Source organism: Arvicanthis niloticus, chromosome 10 (assembly GCF_011762505.2).
Source record: "Arvicanthis niloticus isolate mArvNil1 chromosome 10, mArvNil1.pat.X, whole genome shotgun sequence".
NCBI lineage: Eukaryota > Metazoa > Chordata > Mammalia > Rodentia > Muridae > Arvicanthis > Arvicanthis niloticus.
The window spans coordinates 63,217,796-63,244,486 of record NC_047667.1 but is presented as its reverse complement, the minus strand read 5'-3'; positions in this window follow the sequence as shown (position 1 = coordinate 63,244,486).

The window sequence follows — 26,691 nt, the reverse complement described above, 5'->3', positions numbered from 1 at the left end:
ATGTGCCTTACAGGCAATCTTTTTCAAGGGCAGGTCAGACAGGAAAAGCTTCCATCAACTCAGCAGGAATCTGGACGGACACATTGCTCACCTCCTTCCTTGGCCACCGCTGCCCACATCATGGAAAGTTCAGCCTTGTGGCTGTGGGGACAGATAATGTTGAGCCTGCTATGGATGAGTCATTGAAGGAAAAGAACCATGGGAGATTGGGGAGAATTCATATTCATAAAATATCCAGTGCGACTGAACCCTTGGGTGGGAAAGGGTCACTAGCAGAGAGAGCCACTCAGTGCTCTGAGAATCTTGTGTTTTCACTAAGGAAGGTGAGCAGTCTGGCTGTAAACCTGAGTCCTAAGCCTTGTTACTTGCAAGAAGCTACCTCAGTTCTGCTGGGATTCCCAACGATTATTAAGCACCACTTAGGGCCAGTGATACTGTTAAAGTACTGAAAAGGTAATTGTCCTCATGGGTGTATGCATGCCTGCATGTGCTTCTGTGTTTGTGTGTGTGAACACGTGTGTGTCTTTGTCTGTGTCTGTGTGTGTGTACATGTCACAGCATATGTGTGGAAGTCAGGGGACATTCCTGGGTTTCAATCTTGTTTAAGGCAAGGTGCTTTGCTATTCTGCTCAGCATACACCAGGCTTATGGGCCTGTAAGTTCCAAGGATTCTCCTGTCAACATCTCCCACCTTGCTGCAGAAGTGCTGCTGATATGCATATGCGCTATTGTACCTGGCTTTATGTGGGTGTTGGGGATCCAAACTCAGGTCCTCATGTTTGTCTGACAAGCACTTTACCCACTGAGCCATCTCCTCAACCCAAGATGAATTAAAAAAAAAAAAGTTTGCACTGTGAGAATTAAGAAACCTTAGCCTCCTGTTCCAAGAAGAAGTCTATATCTGAAAAAATGACCATGGAAACTTTCTAAAAATGCTTCCTAAACTGAAAGACTGTATGCATCCTGATAAACAGGCTATAGGGATCTCACAGCAGTAGAAGAAAACAAGACACATCCCAGCAAATGCATAAGACTAAGAGAAGATCCAAAACTTATTAATAATCCAAATATTTAAACCATTTTCTTTTAAAGGATCAAGAACCAGATTAATGTTGCAGAAGAGTCTAGCTACATTAAATTAAAATTTTGAAGAAAAAAAATGTTTCTAACATGAAAAACTACCAAACAGACATGAAAATAAATACTTACCGGCATACTCAAGGTCTCAACATTTTCCTTCTATGAACCTTTCTCAAGAAGCTTCTCAGTTACGACTAAAGAAAAAGGGGTGTCCATGACCTTAGAACATTCTGGAATTTCTGCTCTGCCAGAGCACAGGTTGGACATGGCGAGGAGAGCTAGACAAGGTGCGGGATGAAAGGGCTATGAGTGTATAAGAGTGAAGAAAAACATGAGGCAACTATCAACTCCAGGAAAATAGAAAGTTGCACCAAAGAAGAGAATCCTGGTGAGTACATATGATTGACAGATGAATTATATTCACCATAGAATATTATAAACATTGAATATAGGATGCGACAAACCTGGGAGGGTAGGTGGGTGAGCAGGCAGTGGTTTATATTTGGTGGAGGTAAACCATGAATGACAGAGGACCTTGGCCTTCTGTGGTAAGAACTCATTGGATCGTGCCTAAAACTGATAAAATATTGTGAAAAAATAAAAAAGGGAAATGGAGGTTTGTTTGGTTTATACTTCCAGGTTATAGTTCATCATTTTGTAGAATTCAAAATGGCAGAAACTGAAGTCACTCGGCCAAAAACAGAGAGACATAGATGCATGCAGGCTGGCTTGCTTGTTGGCTTTTTCCTTTCTTGCAGTTTAGGACTCCCTAGGGAATGGTGCCACCCACATGAGCTGGATCTTCCCATATCAATTAATAATTAGTATAGTCCCTCATAAACACGACCGCAGGCCAACATGGTCTGAACAATTCCTCAATTAATACTCTTTTCCCAGGTTATTCTACGTTGTTTTGAGTTGAATGTTAAAAATTAAACATCATAGCATTGATTTTTTTTTTTAAACATAAGATTCTGAAAACCATTTGAAGCCTACATAGAAGTCAAATTTGACCACTGGGTATACATATACCTTTGATTAGCAATTTTTTAATATGAAGATTTGCTGTCATTCAGAAAAATTCCTCCTTTTTCCTGGACCAGAATTACTGTTATGGTTGCAGAAAGACTAAGAAATAGCAGCTAAAAGTCTCAATCTGAGTCAAACATTACTGCACTCAAATTCTGGTGTAGCTATACTGATTGGGGCCTTACGAAAGGCATCTAACATCCCTCGGCTGTAACCCACCTCGGCTGCAACTTGCTCAGCTGTGAAATAAAAAATAGTAGAGATGATACTAGAGCTAACTTCTTCAGTACTATAGGGGTGAAACAAGTATTTGAAACACACGTGTTAACGTCTCAGTAAATACTAGCTATTATCATCGATAAGGAAATAGCTAAACAAATAGAGGCGACTTGGTTAGTAAAGGCAGACACAGCTGTAGGAGTAAACTTAGCTGCTTGCCTAGCTGGAACTTGCCACTCTTCATAACTCCTTACCTCTTAGGTGGCTTAGCATATGAGAATGGTTCAACCACAATTCTCTATAGGGAATGAATGAATGAATGAATGAATGATAGCCCAAGTTTCAGGGGCATAGGTTAGGACTAGTGCAACCACAGGGAGAGAAAAGGTCTGCACAGAGACTCGGTAAGCAAAGCCGAAGGTCTTAGTTGCCAGTAAATTATGCCTTTCATTCCTTTACATTCAAATGTCAAGTTCTAGCCAAGCACTTGGCTGCCTGGATGGGCCTCCCTCCTTCCAGTAGTATCTCTTCTATTCCTCCATTAAATCTTTTTCCAGTGCTGCCCTTCCATAGCTGTGTGTGTACTCCCCTTGATCCCCACAAAATATACACTCATCACCCCACCAGGGGAGTCCTGATCTGATACACCACTCTGCGTCTGCTGTGATGGTCTGAATATGTTGAGGAGAGTGAGTCCGGAGGAAAGGGATGTCTGACACTGGGGACCTCTCTTGTAGATGCAGAGTTCATGTTTCCCCCAATCAGATGTGAGGTACGTGTCCTCCAGAAATGTCTAAGGAATCAAATTATCCAAAGAGCTTATACCTGAAGTTTAATTAAGTGACCGAGGTATTGCTGGACTGGTTTCTCTAACACGCCTTTATCCTTGCCTTGCAGGGGCCTGTCTTATCACTGTACCCACATGGTCTCAGTGAGGACTTTCCAGATGTTTCTATGTTCAGACTTACTTTCTTATAATGGCATCAGCAAGTTGGATTAAATACTACCCTTCTGGCTTCATCTAAGCTTAATTACTTCCCAAAGAACCTAACTACAAACAATGGCACATTCTGAGTTACTGGACATCGGGGCTTCCGTTTGTCAACAAGGAAGGACCATACAACCTATTTTCCCCATTAAATAAATAACTGGAACAATCAATTAACAGAGAAGGAAGAAGGCTGATTCCCTGACAGGAAGGAGGAGGAGCCTTGAGCGTTGCACGTGCAAGTTGGTATTTCTGTGACAGGTAGCAAGAAATGACAACTCCAAACCATGCAAACCCAAAAGAGGGAGGCCCTGGAAAATGGGCAACTTGTCTTCAGACCTGGACCATGGAGAGTGGGAGTGTGTGTCTAAAACTAGGGAAAGTGAAGCAAATGGCCTGAACTGGAAGGGACACCTGAGTGCCTATGTGTTATATGACTTTTATTGTGGAGGCAAAAAACAAAACAAACAAACAAAAAAAAAACAATAAAAACAAAAACAAAAAACAAAAAAACCATCAACTCACCCCCCAGAGTGAGGGCACAGGCAGATGGAGGGATTCCATCCAAGTCCAGCCTAGTGAAGCCTCCTCTTCTCCCTCCCTCCTCTTCTCTATTCTGCCTCCTCCCTTCTCCTGTTACCTCCTCCCTCCTCTTCACCCTTCTTCCTGCCCCTCCTTCCCCCACTCCTTCACTGCCTTGCTTCCTATCTCCTCACTTTCCCTTCCATCCTCTCTCTCTCTCTCTTCTTCCCACTTCTCCCTTAGAAGGCACAACACTGACTGAGAGAAGCTGACTGGACATGCTTTGCAGCTCCTCAATCTGCCTCAAGGAGTCTTAGTCCCTATAGCCCCAATCTGACTGCGGCCCTTGGTGTGTGGTCAGCTTTCACCCTGAGCCCTAAAATAACACTAACGAGGATCCATCTTAGCTGTGTGCCTCTTCATCCTTCCTCTCAGTTCCTGGGTTGGTGCTATTCAGTTTTATCTATGTGTTCAACTCTCAACTCTCTCTCTCTCTCTCTCTCTCTCTCTCTCTCTCTCTCTCTCTCTCTCTCTCTGGTCTACATTACAAGAAGCCCAGGATCTTCCTCATGGAGTGTCACTCTAGAGTTGAGAAAGCTATGGGGTGTGGTAAGGGACACTGTTCCAGGACTGGCCTATCTGGCCACATGGATGCTGTTGCCTGAGCTGCAGGCTGTTGGCTCAGCCTCTGTCACCCGAGCTCACTCAGTCTACCCTTCTCCTCCCATCAGTCTTCTAGAAGACAGCTCCTGGCACTGAAAGTGCTCCTGGGAGACTTTCCTGACCTTACATTGTTGCTGTCAAGGCACATAGCTGATGTCATCCTTTTAGAAGTCATTCCTTTGGGTCATTTTCAGATTTGAACTAAAGAAAAGAGCACAGCTTTGACAGGATTTCCCCCATTTGAGTCACAGACTTTGTTGGAGAGTAGCAAAAGCAAGATGAGGCAGAGCCTTTTGCTCTTGAGGCAGTGATAGTGAGTGAGGAGCTGCCAGACTCTTAACAGTTGTCACTTGGGGCATCTGTCCCCTTCATTGCTATCAGACTGGGCCTGACTGCAGGGCTAGAAGTGCTGTCCACCAGCATTGACAAAACTTCTTGGTTCTCCTTAGTAGCCTTGACTCAGGGTAAAGTTCCCCCTTTCCTTGGCGATTATCTCTTCTTCATCTCTTCTGCTTTATTCTTGTGACCTTCATTGCTGTGTCAGTCAGCAAAGTCTCCAAACCTGTCACCGTTTCTCTTTCGCCTCCATTAATATTTTACATTGTTACCTTGAATCTTTCCAGTCATGGTTCTATTTTTGAGTGGTCATAGTTGTGTTCAAGTCACCAGGGACCTCCCAAACTGCTGTAACTCCATCCACAGTCTGTTGGTCCCTCACCTGCTCCTGTTCGGTTGGAGGTTGTCCTGGGATGTGTTTCATCTGTTCTTTTCCTACCCTGCAGGGACTGGCTTGGTTGTTGGAATTCCCACAGATCCCAGGTCTTTAATAGTTCTGAGTACCCGGCTGCCATTGAAGCTCCCTGTCTCAGGACCACAAGGTTTAGAGTTGGAAATGAAGGGGAAACAGGGAGAGGGCAGCTTCCTCTGGAGTGCAAGTTTTACAGAGAGCTGTGGAACTGAGCATTTTAAATCACACACCACTTTGTCCCAACAATCTCAAGGGGAGAGGGATCTGGCATGGTGTGTGGTGTTGTAGGCACCCTTGGAGTGACTCAGCCTTTAAAGCACTGGTGTGGGCTGAGTGAGGCCAGGCTCACCTCCATGAGTTCAAGCCATTCTTCCTCAGTAGCTGAGTTTGTTGTTAACACATGTAACAACATCACGACTGAAAACAATGTGGGTAGGAATTATCTCAGCGTATACTATATGGTCCAGCACTGAGAAGCCAGAGCAGAGACTCAAGGTAGGAACCCGGAGTCAGGAACTGAAGCAGAAGCCACAAAGGGGTGCTGCTTACCGGTTTGTTTACCATGGATTGCTTAGTTTGCTTTTTCATACATCCAGGGCGACCTGCCTAGGAGTGGTACTGCCAACAGTGGACCGGGTCCTCCCACATCAGTCACTAATCAAGAAAAAGCCTCACAGACTTGCCTACAATCTAACCTGATGAAGGCGATTCCTCAACTGAAGTTCCCTCTTCATGGATGACATTATCTGGTGTCAAGTTGAAAAAAAAACCAAACAGCAACAAAACCAAACAACAACAACAAAGCCAAAACAACAACAAAAAACTAAACAACACAGCATACATTCAGACAAGAGCAGACCGGAAGCTCTCCCTGCCCACGCAATTGCCACTATCTCCAATCCTTTTCCACTTTTTCTCTTTGACTAAAGACATGGCAAGGGGAGGCTGGGGTGACAGCAGTGCAGAGATAGCTCAGTGGTTAAGAGCACTTGCTATGCACTCAAGAGGAACCAAGTTCAGATCGCAGCACTTACGTAGCAAGCTGTCTGTCCTGCAAACGCCACTAACAAAGCTCCAAAGATACGATGCCTTCTCCAGCCTTTGCCTCTGCATAGGCACAAAGAAGTGTGCACAAGCATGTACATATGTACGTGCACATAGAGAGAGTCAGACAAACAGAACAGAGAGAGACAGAGAGACAGAAAGAGAGAGAGATACAGACACATAAAGAGCGACACAGAGGCAGAGACAGACGGTGGGGGAGAGAGAGAAAGATTAAATTAAATAACCCTTACAAAAGAAAAATAGGAAGTGAAGGTAAAAGCTCTAGGAATTATGAACTATGTTGTCAGAGTGATACATAGAAATACCACAGACATAACAATCTCCATTTTCTAGAAGACTATTCAGATTTCATCTGTATAAAACAAGCCATAATCAGTGAGATAGGGGTGGCCCCAAAGACACAGCAATGTCAGCTAGGCACACACAGTGCTGAGGTGGCAAGGAGGTGACTGACACATACACAGACTGAGGACCCTCGATGGTCATTGAAAGTTACTTAAGGATGCTAAGGGGAGACTGGCCAGTCTGAGGATCTGCTCACTTACCCTGCTATTCATTCTCTCTCTCTGTCTCTCTCTCTGTCTCTCTGTCTCTCTCTGTCTCTCTCTCTCTCTGTCTCTCTCTCTGTCTCTCTCTGTCTCTCTCTCTCTCTCTCTCTCTCTCTCTCTCTCTCTCTCTCTCTGTCTTTCTGTCTGTCTGTCTGTCTGTCTTCTCTCCTTCTGCATAAGTAACTCCATTTTGGTTTTGGTCTACTAGGTATGAGTTTAGCCCTAGTGAATAGCCTCTGCACGATACATTAAACACCGTTGCTAGGACATGGACCAAGCCACATCCCCTCTATGCACTTAACCCTCTCATCTTTAGAATAGTGGAATAGTACAAAAGCTTTGCCATTTTGTGAAGATGAAGCAGGAGACAGACATTTTTAGACTGATTCCTGACATCAGGAGTCCTTGGCAGTGAGAGGAGACTCTGTTCCCCAGTCTGACGATGCAGACTGCTCTTGCTTGACTTTCCAGACTTCTCTGCATTAGTATTTAACTTCCAACACACTACTTACAAAACGAGGGGGAGGAGGACAGATCTCTTGAGTTGCTGAATGACAACACTGCAATTGGCTCCAGTGAAACTGGATTTTCCTCTGCTGGGAATAAAAATAGAATGAACTTAACATCCTCACCAGCTTAGTTTAGGCCCCAGTGAGACTGGCAACTGGTAGCACATCATTGTGGGGACACTGAGAGTGGGGACACAAAGTACCTAGTGGTGTAATGTGGAGGTCTAATTGTAGGACCTTTACGTCACTGGCATTTTTGGCAGAGGAGGCTTCCAGGGCACAGCGACGAGGACAAATAAAGCTGGGACATATTAACACTTGACTTCACAGCCAAGGGTGCTCGGCAAACACCTGCCCAGTGCTAAGCATGGAGCGTCAGGGGGAATCCACAGGAGTTACAGAGGCAGCCTGTTCCCTTGAAAAGCTATCTGCAAGACCAAGGTATTTCTACTTTCCTGCTTTTAAGGCGGAGGTGTGAACCCAAACAATTTAAAATACAGACTCTTAACTTCAGAGTCTAGGAAACGTGAAGGTCTGTAGTTGATGCAAAAATCATAAATAAAGAAAAATAGTTGGACAGGGTGACTCATGCCTGTAATGTCAACACTCTGGAAGACAAGGCAAGAACATTGTCAGTTCAAAGCCAGTCTGATCTATACATCGAATTTAAAGACAGTCTGGGGTATGTATGTCTGGGGCCAGTCTGGGACTTGTCTGGGACAAGTGAGGACATGTGTCAAAAAAATGGAGGAGGGGGTTGACTGGAAAAATATCTCAGTGGTTAAGAGCACTTGCTGCTCTTACAGATGACTCGAGTTTGGTTCCAAGCACCCCAGGAAGGCATGTAGTGCACAGACAAATGGAGGTAAGGAATTAATACATATCAAATAAGTAAAGACAGTGTTCAACGTTCAAATGCAAAGTTCTGAATACAAGTTTAATGAAGTCCTTTAAAACCCCTTAACTTCCCTTGATCATGTTGTACAAGCTAAATGGAGTATGTGGCATGTCCCCCTTTTAGCAAAGATACAGATTCCGGAGGAAACTGGTTTAAATGCCGAAAGGGCTCACAAAGGAAAAATATGAAAGTACACAGGGTGACTGGCAACCCAATGACACAGACAATGTACAGAGCACAAGTGGTGGCTTCCTTCACTTCTACAGTGCGGGTATAGGATCACTCACACTGTGGTTCTGACCACTCTTACAGGCCTTCCAATAGGCTCTAGGAAGAAATACCCTGAGAGGGAGATCTGGTCTACCAGGATTTGGGAAGAAAGAGAAGTTACCTTCTCCTCATATTAATTCCAACTACTCAATAAATATCCATACAAACTTGTTTTAAAAGCACAATGCAGAACCCAGTAGTGGGCTATCCCTGACTTTGGGCTATCCTGCCCCAACCTCCCCTCTAGAATATATTAGTTCTTTGCTTTAATTTGCTAGCTAACTCTGCTCACACTGCCTGACTTCTCAATGAACTCTCCCTGAAGAAAAGAACTGAGTAGAAGTCTTCACCATTAACAGTGGTGGTGGATATTTGTGGCCTGCAGCTTTACTTACCTGTTTTACTGTGAGACCTGTTTTCTCAGGTGGCAACAGCAAGGGGCCTTTCTTCCAGCAAAGGTTCAGTCTGGGCTCCTTGGGAGAAACTCTAGGGGAAAAAAATCCCTGAAGACAAATGGGTGCAGAAACTACTCGGGTAAAAACTTCACCCCTCAGAGTGACAGCCCTCATTTAGATTTTAGTCCAGATCACTGGACTTTTCAGATGTGAGCATCTGAGCAAGATGCTAGCTTCCCAGAGATTCATTCTTATCGATCGAGGGGTACATTACCACTGTACCTACATCTGGGCTATTTTGAGAGTGTTAAAGTTTTGCTTTTATGATGCTAAAAACAGATGTGCCTGCAGTGTGTAGAAGAAAGAACAAACATCTCTAGTCCCACAAACTGATCCCAAATTATGAAATAGTAACATCCAAAAAAATATTTCTATGTTATGATACAATGCCTAAAAAATAGCTTGATTGACCCCTCTGAACATGAAGATCACCAAGCGTTAAAGGAAAGTTCAGTCCAGTTCTCAGCTCCTGTGTGGTGATCACATGTCTCCTACTGGCTTTTCCCCCTTTCCCAGACCCAGATTCTACAGTCACTTAGACTTTGGAGCTCTCTATTGTTTCCTTGACAGAAGAAATAGTGACCTTAACCTCTCCAGCCTGTGTGTAAAATTCCCATGAACTGCCTGTCCTCCATCACAGGCAACCAGAGGGTTCTGTTCCATCTTCCCTCACCACTCTCAGAACTCAACAAGCACATTTTCCTTTTGCATTGAGATACGTTGCCATTAGATACCTTGCTAGACACTAAATTAGGGCCACATAGCATGTGGAGAGCCAGGGTTCTTAAGCCGGTAGTTGAGATTAAAAGAGTTTAGAAGGGTGGGTCCTGATCTAACAAGATCTCAGAAGAAGATGAGGCACTACAGTGTGTGCACATCAAAGAGACAATCTGAAGCCAAAGAAGAGGACCCACCAGAAAGCAATCTTTCTATCACCTTGACAGTGGACTTTCAGGTTGCAGAATTGGGAGGATACAGACTTCTACTGTTTGAGTCACTAGTCTATCATGTTTCCATCCTGAGTGTTCTAGCAGTCAAATGCAGAAGTCCCCAGCACACTCAACTCTCTTGGCCTCCCTGACTATTGTCATTCATGCAGAGAAAAGTGATAGGAACCACTGTTGTCCACATCTTACCGGAAAGTGTTTTAAGACTAGAGTAACATAAAGAGGACCTGGGGAGATGGCTCTGTGGATAAAAGCATTTGCCATGCAAACACAAGGACCTGAGTTCAAATTCCCAGAACTCATGTAAACCCTGGACACAGAGTGTGAGTGTCTTCAATCTTAGCATTACTACAAGGTGATGGGAGGCTGGGACAGGAGAGTCTCCAGCGGCTCATCCACCAGCCTTGCATACGCATCAGCTTCCTTGCTCCAAGAAAGAGAAAGAAGGAAGTCTGGCACTGAGCTATCCCTCTCATTCTACATATGTGCTATGTGCATCTGCACTTGCACATATATGGTCACACGGGTGTGAGGCTCATGCAAGGTAGAAAGAAGCACAACTGATTTTATGTGTCTTCTATGATTTGAGCTGTTTGCATGACAAATGGGAAAGCCTACTTGTCACTCCACAGAAACAACATAATTTCTTGGGCATTACATCTGCAGGTTCGGTGAAGATGTAAGACCTGAGGAATAGTGTTTTGGATTTTTTTCCAAGTATTCCTTCATTTAAAGCAAATTAGTCAGTGGGTCACCCATAGATCCTCTGACTAAAACCATCCACTCAGCTCTGGTTCTGTCAATACAGCCATGCCGAGGTCTCAGATAAATCTTTATGCCAGAAAACCTGTTAACTGAAATGTAATGAAAATAACAATCAGAGCTGCCCTCGGGGGCCACGAGAACATTGTGCTCCTTCGGAATGCAGAAGCTGGCTTCCGTTCGTCACAGGCTAACATGACAACCTGGTATCTACAAAACATCTGGTTGTTGCCAGAAAAAAAAAATCTTCTGTCCTCTGGGAAAATTATTTTTGCACACCATGGCTTGAGAAAGGTCATTGTCATGGATGCCAGAGAACCTTCTAGAGATGGCCTGGAAGTGTCACTAAGTGAGGTGAGGACAGATAAGGCCCTGCCTCTCACTTGTGGATAAGTAGACTTGGATGTGGTGATGGCTGCTGTCAACACATTTGTCCTCTGGCTCATCTAAAGACATCGATGGGGACATTGATTGAGGAGAAGAAGTTGGCGTGGATGCAATGCAAATAAAATTGTAGAGATGAGGTATGGTAAGAGGAAACATCTGGAGGCCCTGGCAAGTCAGCTTTGGGCTCTTCACCCAAAGCAGCTGGATTTTTGATTCTTCTTCATTGTTGGCTTCCAGTCTGGTGTTTCCTGATTCTTGCAGATTTCTGTAAAAACAAGTCAGACGGGAGTAAACATTGCCATTTGCTTTGAAGATGTGCAAGATATGTAGACTTCATCTCAGTGATTCAGAACGTGTTGAAATTTTTATTAGATGGTGTCTCAAGCTACCTCAACACGAAACACAGCAGGAAGCTGCCTGCCAGTCTGCCTTCTCCAGTCACTGACCTGTTCCTCCTCTAAGGAAACACCTTTGACTGTTTTCAGCTCTCTCCCGGCTTGCCTTTTGCTTCCAAGCAACGGTGCAGTTGTCTGGACCGTTCAGAGAAATCGTAGGGCACAGTCAGGGTACAATGCTGTGTTGTCAGCTGTGGGTAAGGTGCCACAAAACGACCTCTAGACTTTACTAAAGAGTAACAACTCTATGCTTCCTTCTTAGCTTCAGCTTAGATCACTACCACTCCACTGTGTAGGCGCACACTCGAGAAAGTGTGCACTCACATGCACATACTAGGCTAAATAGCAACTTCGGATGCCATTCCTCGGGCACTGTTCACTGAGTCACCTTCCCAGGTCTAATAAGTAATCCTTTGGAAATAGACTTAAATTTAAAACTAAACAGTATGAATAATATCTGTCTCTTCTTTTCCTGGGTGTTAGGTATATATGTGTTTGTGGGCGTGTGATACATACAGTCTGTGTCTGTGGGAGCCACAGAGCAGTTCCTGTAAGTCCTCAGGCTTCCTTCATCTTGGTTGTGATGGGTGTCTTATTGACGTGGAACTTCAACACATATGCCAGCCTGGCTGGCCCAGAGCTTCCAAGGACACACGTATGTCCACCTTCTGTCTTGCCACAGCTGGGATTAAGATATATCTCACCATGCCCAGCATTTTCCATGGTTTCCTGAGAACTGAACTCAAATCCTCATGTTTGCAAGGCCAACACTTTAACAGCTAACTCACCTCAACAGCCCAATTCTATTTTCTTTTCAATAGTTTTTATTTCCATGAAACAATGTCCTTGCTGTGTAGCCAAGGCTAGCCTCCTATTGAGCAGCGCTGAAATCGCTGTCTGACCCTTAGTTTCTCTTTATCCCATCCAAATGTCCAAACATAACACACTGAGTAGCTGGTGTTATTTCTTTCTTCTCCCCAAGTCACATCCGTTTTAGAAACTGGCATTTTCAAAAGCATAGTTTACTTGGAATGGGAAGAAACCGAGGTGATTGAAGAATAGCTTGGTAAGCACCACTGGAATGCTGACTACTTATAAGAATGAAGTGGATTCCTCAGTCATATGCACAGCTCATCTTAAGCCCTGCAGGGATGGGGCTCATCTTGCAGAGTGCTTGGCTCGCACACGTGAGCCCTGGACTCAGTCTTACAATAAAAAATGGATATTGTGGTCTGTGTCTATAATCTCAGCACTCTGGAGAGGAAGGCGGGAGCCTTAGAAACCCACATCTATCCTTGGCTACATCAGTGAGTTTGAGGTCAGCCTGGAGTACATGAGATCCTGTGACAAGCTGTTTTAAAGCTCCTGGTTTCTAAGTCTTCCCTGGAACTACACTGCACTGTGTATGTTATGTGGTCAGTGTATGAACACTGACCAAACAGGACAGATGTTAATGAACATTTTTCTTTGGTCTTTACAGTACTAGGAGCCCTGGGCCTGGGGCACAGTGCAGGCTAAGCTTGCCGTCTAACTGATCTAACTCCCAGCCCACTACACAGAGTTTCAGGTTTTAAGATGAGAAAATTGAGTCTTTAAATAACCTGGCTAGTTAGTGAGTGACAGGCAGTACTGGACCACAGGCCTGGTTCTCGCTGCAGCATCCACCCGCCTGAGGCAGAACTGTCCTCATAAGCTAACACTCACTTATCCTTTTTTTTTTTTTTTTTTTTAAATTAAGAATGACTATGTAGAGTTGAATTTTTCTGGAACTATTTTTGTATTTAGAAAATGTATCTGTCTTCATTTCTATCATAATAACTATTCATAGAACTCAATATAAGCAAAAGTTCCTTGGATTTATCAGTATTTTTTCCTTTTTAAAAACATTTATTTGTGTGTGTGTGTGTGTATGTGTGTGTGTGCATGTGTGTGTTTGTGTATACTATGTGTGTGTGTATTTGTGTCTTGTGTGTGCATGTGTGTGTTTATATGTGTCTGTTTGTGTTTGTGTATATGCATGTGTATATATGTGTGCTTGTGTGTGTGCATGTGTGTGTCTGTGTATACTATATGTATGTGTGTGTATGTGTGTGTTTATGTATACTGTGTGTATGTATGTATTTGTACATGTATGCACATGTGTGTGTATGTGTATATGATTTGTATATGTGTGTGTCTGTGTTTGTGTGTATATGTGTGTATGTGTGGGTTTGTGTATATATGCATGTGTATACGTGTGTCTGTGTGTATTTGTGTGTGTTGTGTGTGTATGTGTGTGTGCTGCATGGATGTGTGGGGAAAGTGAATGTTGTGTCCTCTGTGATTGCATAAGTTCTAATGTAAACCTTGGTTCCTTCCTGAAAAGCAATGAAAGGTCCAGTACACTCCTCTCATGTGTTATATCTTTAAATCAAGCAGTAAATTTTGCAACCGAGAGTCAAAAGTAATTAAAAAAAATATATCAGCACAAATATAGTGTTATTTTTATTCCCTAGGTAAAATGAAGATTTTTTTTTTAGTACATGCACAGTATATTCTCCAATTTTCTTGAGCATTTCTGACTTATCCCAGGAACATAATCTAATCCTAGGCTGATTTCCCTAAGGGATTAGTCAGCATTTATTGTAATGACTTCTAAATCTTTGGGTTCATAAAATCTTACATCTCCCAATTTAAATCAAATCTTGATTTCCTGGAAATCCTAGTTAATGGCAACAATCCCTTGAGTCTTTGTGGGGTAGCCGGTAACAACACGTGAACATATTGGAAGCAGATGAATTCTTTGAAGCCATAGCTTTTCTACATGGAAAGCTATACAACGTTAACTCTTCGTTCTCACGGTTCTAGTCTACTTTCTGTTTCTGTAATAAACACCATGCCCAAAAGCAACTAGAGGAGGAAAGGGTTTATTTCAGCTTAAACAAACCATTAGCTAAGTAAGTCCATCATTGAGGGAAGCCGAGGCAGGAATTCAAGGCAAAAGCCTGAAGCAGAGACCATGGAGGAATGCTGCTTCCTGGCTCATGTTCAGCTCGCTTATTAAATACACCTGCTTAGGGATACACCACCCATAATGGGCCAGGCCCTCCTGCATCAATCAGCAGTCAAGAAAATGACCCATAGACATTGCCACAGGCAAAAGGGATGGAAGCAGTTTTTTAAAGATTTAGTTTCTGTGTATGAGTATCTTGGCTGCACTTGTGTGCTCTGTGACGGGCATTGGTGCATGCCTGGTGTCAAAAGAAACCAGAAAAGGGAGTTGAATCCCCTGGAACTATTTTTATAAATGGTTTTAAGTCACCATGTGGGTGTTAGGAATACTCTGGTTCTCTGCAAGAGCAACAAGTGTTCTTAACTGCTGAGCCATCTTTCCAGCCCATGGGAGAGGCAATTCTTCAGCTGAGGTTCTCTCTTCTCAGTTATGCCAAATGGGCAACCAAGACTAGCTAATACATCATTTTAATTAAGTAAACAAAAATGAACTATTAAGTTGATCTCCAAATATTGACTGAGCACTTCCTGTTTTATAATACTTCCATATGAATAAATTTGTGAGCTCAGTTAATCATCAACCATTTGGTTTTTTTCTCTACATAATGTATGTATATTTCTTCACTTATAAACTCCCTTCAGTGTATCTATTCCAGTTGTTATTCTGTACAAAAAGGTGAGAAGGAATAAGATATATATTAAAGTATATCTGCTAAGTGCACTCTCTCTCTCTCTCTCTCTCTCTCTCTCTCTCTCTCTCTCACACACACACACACACACACACAATATACATCACTACCACAGATAGAATGTATTCAGAATGCCAGTGGTGCAATTGGTTAGCACAAGTATTTACATGTCAGCATGTTTTCATATACATACACAGTACTTGCCTACAGTGCCAATGTAAGCCTTAAAACTAGTGAGGACTGTGTTGTCTTGATGTTTTCTCTCTCTCTCTCTCTCTCTCTCTCTCTCTCTCTCTCTCTCTCTCTCTCTCTCTCTCCGTCTTGAATTGGGAGAAGAGCCATCACTGCCAGTCTGCCCAACAACCTGCCATTGCTGAAGGGCTGGGCCTCATCTATGGCAGGCATTACAAGGAAGGTCTTATAACATTTGTCAGGCACAACGGAGTAAAACCCATTGGCCACCACATTTTTATCAACCAAGTGTCATAACCTGAGTTCTCCCTGGTGAATACTTCCAAGGGGACTAGAGTCTGCCTCATCTCATTGTATTTTTCTGCTCTGGAAGGGGATAGGGAGAGAAGATGGTTTGTGAAGTAGTCTTAAATCTACTACAGTGTTGGTAGAAGTCTGGGATATGCAAAGAAAGTAAGAAAACAGGTCAAGATGAAAATAAATACCAAGAAAGCATTTGTGTGCCAGGATGCCGTTTGTTTGAACATGGGAATCCCATGAAGACATGATAAGAAAGATAGGAAGAAGAAAACAAAGATGTGGAAGGGCCCAGGTGAAGTTCTGCTTGGACCCTGGCTGTTGGTGTTTGGGGATGGGTACATGGAAGGCACAAAGGTAAGCTGGGGCCTCAAACCTTCAAATGCTGTGATTACAAACATGTGGCACAATGTTCGACTCTGTATTTTTAATGTCATATTATGTTGTCTTTCCAGGTCTAAAAAAATTAGTTATTGGAAATAAAATCTTTACTAAATACATAAAATCATAAATAATAAGACAGTTTCAAGACAATGGATTAGATAGAAGATTGATATATAATAGACAAATAGATAAATTACTAATAGATTATAGATGACAGATAGTTGTAGATGATTACTGACTAGATAAGTAGGCAATAGATAGATAGATAGATAGATAGATAGATAGATAGATAGATAGATAGATGAAATAAATAGATAGGTGACAGACAGATGAAGAAAATAAACCACTCAGGGTCATTTCAATTTGCATTCCATGTAATTGCATCATGACGAATATTTGTTTGCCCTTGTGTTATCAAATTTAAAAAATACATACTTAAAAGCAGTAGCTGTGTGTGAGAGAGAAGCAATATGAATAACCATGCTTGTAATAATGTTAGACTTTAAATGACACTAAGATCCAAATACCATGGTCCTTTCTCTTTAATGGAGGCGAGCAAGCCAATATGTTCTCCAAAAGACAGCTATTCCAAGAGCATCCTGAAAAAGATATATACCGAAAAGCAATCTGTTGGCATCCCTTCCATTCCTCCAGATCCAATTTATTTCTACCTTTCTGGAAGAGTGTGAGAAGTGGGCTGTAGACTCAGGCGAGTTGCCTTGCTTTGGAGCCTCATTCTTAAGACAGTTTTGGTTCAAGCTGAGAGCTTGACATAAACAATGGCTGATAGTTATTACAGGGGCATGAGATCAATGATACCTCCACTCCAGGAGAGTGTCCAGTGCCCAGTCCGCATTTTACTGAATTACTAACTACTACAGTGTTCTAATAAGAATTATAATTATGTTAAGAAAATTACATTATTCTTTCATTACAAACTGTTTTTAAAATAAGTTTTTAATTGAAAGGGAATTACATCACCTACCCCTCCCTTTCCTCCCTCCAGCCCCTTCCAGCTATTCTCCCTTGAACCCCTCCCATGTCCCCCGTCAAGCTGATAGCCTCTTTTATTATTGTTCTTATGTGTGCATGTGTGTGTGGTAGTGGGGGGGGGTGTTTGTGTGTGTGTGAGAGAGGGAGAGAATATATATATGTGTGTGTGTATATATATACATATACATATATACACACATAAAGATATAAATATAGATATATGCAACCTGCTAAATCTGTTTTTTTAATGAATGGATACAATTTTAGGGCTGAGCACTTTGCATTGGGTGGCCAATAAGAGGCCCATCCCTGGGAGATGCTATTCCTCCTCATAGCCATCATTGGTTGCCTGTAGACCTTGGTCTAGGGGTGGGACCCTGTGGAATTTTCCCCTTCGATGTGAGCATGCCCCCTGATATTATCATTGTTATGGTATCGTTTATGCAGCCATTTCTAGGAGACATTGTCTCATAACAGACTTCCTAATATTCTGGCTCTTATAATCAATCTTTCTCCTCCCTCTTCCTCAGTATTCCTTCAGCCACAAATGAAGGGGCTGTGGTGTAGATGCAGATGGAGAAGGAGCCAGACTCCCATGGTCTGTTCATCTCTGCACTGTGCCCACTTGTGGTTTTCTGTGATGGGCTCCTTGCTGCACACAGAGGCTTCTTTGGTGAGGGGTGATGGGTTCATCTGGAAAAGATGGCTCGTTTATCTAAGTTATATTTTTAAAACTTTTTTTTAAAAAGAGAATTTGACATCTCTTATGCTGTTTTAAGTCTTCTCCTTGTCATTGAAGGTGCAATCATAGAAAGTTTTAGGTTTTTATAATGAGGTATGTAGCAGGGCTGTGCTGTGAGACCGAAACTCCTCTTTAAAGTTCTGTGTGGTATTCAGGGGGCTTTGTAGTTTGCTTGTTCATTAATGGTCAGCCCCCCATACACACACCTTCAGGACTATAAACTTCTCTGAAAGGCTCAGCCCCACCTATCTGATATCTAGTAGTGTCCGGTGGCTTGCTTGCTAAAATCATAGCTCCAGAGATTGAAGCAGAAAGCATTGTCTCAGTTGCTATAGTTGAAACAATGGATAAGCTTAGATAAAGTGATTCTGTAGCTGTCTGTCCTAGTTAGGGTTCCATTGCTGTGAAAAGACACCATGACCAAAGCAACTCTTATAAAGGGCAAACATTTAATTAGGGCTGGCTTACAGGTGCAGAGGTTTAGTCCATTATCATCATGGCAGCATCCAGGCAGACATAGCACTAGAGGAGCTAAGAGTTCTACATCTTGTGCCGAAGGCAGACAGGCAGCTAGAAAGATGGTCTCAAAGCCCACCCCTGAAGTGACACACTTCCTCCAACACACCTACGCCAACAAGGCCACACATCCTAATAGTGCCACGCCCTGAGCCAAGCATGCTCAAACCATCACACTCTTCTTTCCAGAAGTGACTCCAACTAGGAAATTTTGATTAGCTTTCTCCTCAGCTCTCCTCCCTCCCCAACACAAGGGCATGCACGCACACACACATGCACGCACACACCATTGCTGACAAAGTCCAATTGATTGCTTCTGAGAATGAGAGTCTAGCAAACCTGACCATACCAAAACTGTCCTATCTTCTTGGCTACAGCCTTCTTGTCTTTATTTTAATATTTTACATGAGTTCAAATCCAAGATTGTCTATATTATATAACTTTGAAAAGGAAGAGAAAAACTAACAGAGAAAAACCTCCCCTTTCAGCATTTGATTGACATTCATGAAATTATTTCTAACCTTTCACCTCTCCCCCTGTAGCTTTACCAGGAGACCCACAGTTAGATGGCTTGAATCTCACCTTAAAGATGCCTTATTACACAAAATAATAATAATAATAATAATAATAATAATAATAATAATAATAATAATAATCTGGCCCTGTCCACTAAGTGGAAACAAACTAATGCGATTCCACACTTTCTTATTTAAGAAAGGCAGATGTCACCATCTACTTAACTACCACAGCAGGACTGGAAACGTTATTGGGTAGGATTGGAAAGTGGAGACTTCTAAACTGCACTTAGCTAATTAGATGACAAGTTCAAAGCCCCGGGATGACCAGAGGGTCCAGCCTGCTCTCTCCTGTGGCTCTGACTCCTTCTCTCCATCCTCTCCTCCTGCAAGGAGCCTTGAGTCTCAGAAGAAGCACACCGCATGGAGGATACTTGGGAGAAGACACAGAAGACGATGAGCTACAGTCATTGCCAGCACACTCCATGAATATGAGCAGCTACCGCCACCGACAGCTTTCTTCTGGAAAGTGTGTAACGACAGCATCAGTAACTGACATGCTGTTTTTTCCTTTTGCTTTCTTATCTTTTTCCTGTTAGTGTGGTCATTTTAAAGATGCCAGATCTTTGCTCTCATAGACAGAGGTTAGGATCTTAAGCACTGCATTTAACTGCCTGCAAGGAGCTGATGATAATCACACAAAGAGAAGGGTGATGGAACCTTTTCCTTCCAAAGAACCTCAAAGGTAGAAGAGCTCAGTGGAGTGTGGAACCTCTAACTTAGATTGGTTGGACCCATAATTGAAGGCCTTGCTTTATAGACAGAGAAAGAACCTGGGCATGGGTCCACATCAAAGCCTCAGGATGGTTCTGCTATGCAGCCAACATGGATTAGTCTTATCCAAACATCTTGTTTGTACATGAGAAGCTAGAGACCAGAGACTGGGTGAATTATTAAAGAGTCACTTCAATTCCTTTTGGAAAAAAATTAATTCTATAACAAACACTAATCACACATCTCCTGAGTGTTCTGCTAAGTCTGAGGCAACAGCAGTGTGAAGACAAACAAGGCCTTGCCTTTCACATCTTTCTACGCAAAGAAAATAGCAAATGAGTGACTGTATCTCTTTTCAAAATCAGATTTATCTATTTTATTTCCTGTGCCTGAATGTTTTGCCTAAATGCCTACATGTGCACCAGGTCCCTATTGGATTCTCCAGAATTGGGGTGACAGATGGTTGTAGGCCACCATATAGGTGTTGGGAATTGAACCTGAATCTCTGCAAAAGCAAAAAGTACTCTTAACCTCTAAGTCATCTTTCCAGCCCCTGAGTGTCAGAGTATCAGATTCTCTTGCAAATGACAAAATGCCCATGGGTACAAGGTGTAGTTGTTACATCTTTTTATCTCAACTCTTGAATTCTACTAGAAGCAAAAGCCCTGCCCCCAGCTTTCTTCTTGAGAAACAGAGCTGACAAACTTCTCACATTTGTGACTAGGGGGACTAACAGACAACACTTACTGTATCTGCTGAGCTGGCAGGCCAGAATCTGCCCTGTTCCTGTCTCGGTTGACCTGTTTGGATATATTTGCTCATTCATCCGAGGGAAGGGCAAGTGTAAAGTGTGGACATCAGCTCTTTCCGTGTGTTCTGCAGCCCTTCTGCAGAAGGCTCCACCACAACCCCTTGGTGCGTGTTATCTTCAGAACCTGTGTTTCACTTTGAGTGAGGGGGCCTTTGTATGGATGTGGTCATTTCCTGGCTGCCTCTTCTCCTGACTCTCCATCTGCCGATGGCTTGGGTGCCACTCTACAAGCTCCGCTATAGAAACCTGTGCTGCTCTGAGTATCCAGCTGGATGGGACTCGGGCTCCTCTCCCATCTTTACAGCTACTGCTGCTGCATTGGAACCTAATAGAGTCCCTAGACTAGAAGATTAGCGAGGCAATTCATTTTCCGCTAACTGCACACAAATACCAAGAGGCGACTCTAGGGCTGGCTGATACCGCAGACAGTTCCATTTTCAAAGTTTGATTTCATTCCTGGTGTCTTTTAGTACGCTATTTGGCATAGTGTCTCCATTCTGTAGAGAAACTGAACTTTGAGGGTCTCTCTCTCTCTCTCTCTCTCTCTCTTTTATATCGAGTCTCCTGTTTCCCATTTTGAGTGGAATTTTACTAATAAATGCTTAAACAGCAAGTCCACAGATATGAATGACATTTTGCTGCCAGAATAAACACCAACACAGGTTATGTAAGTTGTCTTTGACTGGCTTAGGGGAATTTTTTGTTTTATTGTTAAAAGCAAATAATGAAGGGGAAATCCTTGCAGACAGAGATATGATGCTCAAACGGGGAGGTTAAGGATATTATATTGTTAAGGTGAATTACAATTTCTGAATAAGATGCCTGAAAGAATAGTACCCATTCTCTAACACAAAATAATTTTCGACTTTGTTTTCTGGAAAGAATCTCAAGATGGATACTCTACCCAGCTCACAGAAAAGCCTCTGAGGTACTAATTTTTAGGAAGGAGCATTGATACAAATAGAGATTTACACTGTGCCCAGGAGAGCTCGCTGTGGATTGATAAGGAATGTTCAACCATCAGTTGGTGCCTACTTCTTTATTCTTACCTATATCTAGCCGAGTTTGATATAAAAGAAATCAAACCAAACCAAAAAGTAGAGGAAACTTTTGACCTACAAGTGCTTTTTCCTCTGTGAGTAGGCGTTGGAAGTTGGAGGAAAATGACCCTTCCTGGGACGAGACCTCCCACCCTGCACTCTCTCCCAGCCGAGGTCTCACCTCAGGTCTCCTCCCAGACTCCATGGCCCAAGCATCTGTGGCCATCTTTCAAGATCTTTTCCTGTTTATTGCCCTAAAACTGTATGTGACTCACTGAACAAAGGTGGTCCCCCAAGGCCAAGCAGTGAGCAACACGCTAATAAATATTCAAGCTCGTGTCTTTCAAATGTCACCGTGAGTCATCTTCCCATCCTTCCTGCCCATGGTTCAGTCATCTTGCTGGCTCCGGATTTGCGCCTTTTGTCTGGGGCCTCGGTTGCCTTCACTTCCCTACCCCGTTGTCTGTCTTTGTCTCCTTTATCTGCTACGTCCCATTTTCCTAAAAGGTCTGGCAACCACCTCTCCACAACGTTATCCTTTGTTCCAGGAAATAAGTACATTTTTGGAGGCAGCAGAGACATGGTCCCGGAGGCCGCGGGGTGACATCCTCTCTCACCTAATCTTTATTTATATCTGGGTTTTAATTGCATTTTTCCCATTTCTCAAGCACTGCACACCTCCCTTCCTCTTTCACAGGAAGGGACATTTTATTTCTCATTCAGAAGGCTTTTCTTTCTCTCTCAGTCCTCAGAAGTTCCAGAGGGCCCTTGTTACCTGTTGGGTCTGCTCGTGTTGGGTGATCTGTTGGCCTTGCTGTCACTTGCTGCCTTTCAACCTCCCCCACTTTCCCTCTTTCCCAACTTAGGCTGTAACTTACAGCCTGCTGGCTGTCCTCATCTTCACTATCATTATCTTCAGACCGAGTCTTCCCAAAATGGATTTTTCTCCCACCAACCCCGAGCTCTTTAAAGAAACAAAGAGGAGGATTGTGGTGGCTTCCACTGTCGGGAGCGCCTGAGGCTTTGTTTGAGAGAGCCGCTTCAAACCCAAAGCTAAACCTTGACTTAACACACAAACTCCATTGCCGAGAGGAGTACCCATGTTGAAACCCACCAATTGGCCGAGGACACAATCAGAGGGTTATTGGCAGGTACCTTCTAATCTCCCTGGTGCACTGAAAAAACTCAATTCATTAAAATAATAAAAAAAGATCTTGGTCCCTCATGTGAGCGGCATGTGATTTTCCATGAACGTTCGCTCAGAAGGCTCCGTGCCTATTATACATCCCGTTTATAAATCAAACACCCCTCGTCCTGCGGCTGCACGCTGACATGTCAGCGAGGTTTGGGTCAGCCGCACACACTTCCACGTGAACGGCAGATGAAGGCAAAGAGACAGGGAAGCGGCTCTTTTCTTGCCCCCCTTTTCGACCAGTAATAGGCAGCTCGAATGTTAAAACTGGGCTGAGACTCCAAAACCAAAGTCCCATGAACCATAGAAGCAAAGGGACTTGAGATGAAAGGCAGGATCCGTCTGTTCTCTTGAGCCTTCACCTTTCTTTCGATCCCCTTCATCATGTTCATTGGAAAGGAATGGAGGTGCGTGCGTGTGTGCGAATTAAAGAATATATCCAGGAAAAGATGGGGGTGATCTGGCCCAAGAAAGACTTTGGTTTCGAAAAACTAGGGAAGGTGGTTTGAACCGGGGAGTCTACCGGCTTTGTCTACGTCCAGGAGCGACCATTTGGGTTGTCTATGAGAAGCATCAAGCATCCTGCTGTGTAGACCACCTTTAGGGCAACCAAGCCACTTGAGCCACTCTGTGAAGTCCCCTTGCCCTTCCTTGTCACTCAGGGAACCCACGGCTTCTCATAGCTTCCCATCCGTGTCAACAGCATGAGGAGATGTTGTTAAGAAGGTTACTTTTCTACAGAACAAGGTATGTGGATGTTTCCCGATCTTTGTTCTTTTGTCCCCTCTCCCGACTTCAACAGCCCGGTTGTCTTTGCCAAGAATAACAGAAAACAGAAGGAACATGACCCTAAAGAGTTCCATGTGTGACTTGTCTTTCCTTTGTATCTAGAGCACCCGATGAGAAGTAGGAGGGGACGTTGAGGAGACACAGGAAAAGAACAATCAACCAAAAACACCAGGGTCTGCGTCAACCATTACCAGAAATAATCTCATGTTGTGGAGTGTAGCCAAACGAGGCAAGCCAAAGACTAAGGAAAGGGCTGAGATGTGGGGACAAAGGTCATACCAGTTTTTATATATGCCATACCTTAGACTTCCATAATCTCTGCTCCGCATGCTTTAAGAAGTATAGGATAAATAATCTAATAAAATCCCCCCTCAAAATGGGAGGAATGGTTAAAGTAGGACATAATTCCCATGACAATAAAATCTTGTCACAAGAAGCAGGCTGGCAAAGTGAGCACAGAACTGGCATGAGCCTCAAAGGACGCATAGAGCAGGGACTTGATATCAGGTAGCTTTTAAGACACATAGGTTGGCTCAGAAATATTTCACTGAAGAGTCTAGTCATCGTACAAAATAATACAAGCCATGTTTGATATTTTAGTTGAAATTTGATGCACATCTCAAAAACTACAGATTCAAACAGACTGAACTAACTATAAAGAGATTGAGTCTAGACACGTAAGTTTGAAAAACAATTAAATCTTCAGATAATTCTAATGTATACCAAAAGCTAAAATCTATTTATACAGTGACTTGGCCCATATGTACTTACTTTAAGGGTCTTATGCAATCAGTCATGTACAATTGTGTGTGAACAAAGATCCCGTGTTACATTTTTATTATATTTTTTCAGTGTGTGTGTGTGTGTGTGTGTGTGTGGTGTGTGTGTGTACCCATCCATCATGGAGCCAAAGTGGAGGTCAGAGGACAACCTGTGGGAGTCAAGTCTCCTCACTTACCTTGTGGGTCCCAGAGATTGAGCTGGGGTCACTGGGTTGGCAACAAGTATCTTTTTCCACTGAGTCACCTTGGCAGCATGATGTGACTTTTTTTTTCTTTTTCTAGTAACACATATCCCCTTATGTGGCATGGTATTTGTCAGAAGTGACAGCTCATTAAGGAAAATGTAACTGACATACAGCAGTGACTGGTTCCCTGCATCTGTTGCTGCCCAATAGCAAGCTGAGTTAAGTGTAGCCTCCGTGGGTGTGGCATGACTTTGTCACTATATGCTATGCTTGTTATGATTTTTATTAAAGTGGTTAAATTAAGGTACCCTTTCTTCAGTGGTGTACAGTGTACAGTTACTGATGATTTTTATGTTAGAGTCTGACGTTGTTTCCTAGGATAGTTAATTCTTAAATTAACTGAGTATAGGTGACATGTGTTTTCAAGGTATTTGTTTGACTTTGTGAAGTCAGTCTCTTTCTTGGCTGCAACAGTTGCAGGACTGATAAGACCAGTTGTGATGAGGATAGAAGCAAGTGGTAGGACTTAATGTTTAAAGCAGTTAGTTGCTTAATAGTGATAGTTAGACAGTACGTGTTTGCCTGGCTGGTAAATGCGTTGTAACCAATGAAGAATCATTTGTCCTGAAGATGTCACATTGTATATACATAACCAGAATGGGAAGGAAGAGTCATGTGTTTTATTCTACAAACATCATGAGCACATCTCACTGAGATATTTTGTTTGTCTCATAGCTTTCATTCTATGTTGTACTTTTTTTTTTTTTAACTCCTGGGTTATACGTGTAGCAAAAGGATCATCAAAAAGTCTCAATGACTTCATATTGTAACTTAATCTAACATTAGAAGCATTTGGGCAAACTCGGAACAATGCACTGTCACAACTCTAAGACGCCTAAGCGTGTTCTGTAGACATATTTCCATTAATAAGTAAAGAAACTAAGGGGATACTCAGAGACCACAGGGGACAAGAATTGAACAACCCCAGTTTTGGTTAAGAGTTTCTAAATCACACCAGCTTCATTAATCCTTAAAGTTTAGATTCATTTTAAAAATGGAATATGCTGAACACTGCCTAAGAAACCTAAAGTGGCGGACAGGAAACCCAAGATTTGAACTGAGCATGAAGACCCTGCAAAGAGGTCATCAGCTATGGGGGATGGATGTTCATTCCACACCAGGAGAGAGCCCTCTTCAGGGCTAGTCAACCGCCCAAATAGGAGTGGTGACTGACACGGGGTGTGATTCCATCTGCCTCCATATTCCTACACTGAAGTTTTCATTTCACATGCTTTACGGAAGCTTTGAACTCAAGCACAAGTGTCCACTTCGTGCAGCAACACAACAATAGTTTTCTTGTTTCCGTGTACCACCCTGACAGTAATCATCTGAGGGGTTTATGGGTCAGTTATTGTGGTGTGGCGAATCTACCACACAGAATTGTAGATCAGTTATTATGGTGTGGCGAATCTACCACACAGAATTGTAGGTCAGTTATTATTGTGTGGCGAATCTACCACAAAGAAGTGCTAAGGTACTTTGAATGTTAAATGCAGTGAGTGGACTTGAAAGCAGTTTATCAACTGAAAATGTCAGCAACCCATGTGTATCTGCCGATTCATTTCAAAATTAAATTCTGCATTTCAGTCATATGCGTATGACTTAAAATTTCAGCACACTCAAAAGCATATTGAGAAACAAGAGAAAGAGTCCCCTGATTCTAGAACTTCATTCTAGAGACAAGCTGTCTGCATTTTGTGGTTACTGTCATCTTTTAATCATGTTTATCAGTGAATGCCATCTCTTTTCAGAAGCTGAGGATTTAGCTTCAACTTATTACCTATGTGCTAACCAGTCTCATATGTGTGTAGAGTTTAACAAATGATGTGTACCAATTATGCATTTCTTGCAATTATCACCATTATATATGTATGTATATATTTGTGAATGTTGTGTATGAGTGTATCTCTGTGTATGAGTGCATATATAAGTATATATGTAAATGGATATATGTGTGTGTAAATACGTTTATGTGTATATGTGTATTTAAGGGTATATCTATCTGTATATGTAGATTAGGGTTCTCTAGAGAAACAAAACTGATAGAATAAATATACATAAAGAGGATTTATTAGATTAGCTTACAATATGTGTATATGTACATATATGTGTGTGTGCATATCTGTGTGTATATGTATATTAGTCAGGATTCTCTAGAGGACCAGAACTGTAGAATAAAAACACACATACATATAAGGGGGTGGATTTATTAGAGTTGCTTACAGGCTGTGGTCCAGCTAATCCAACAATGATA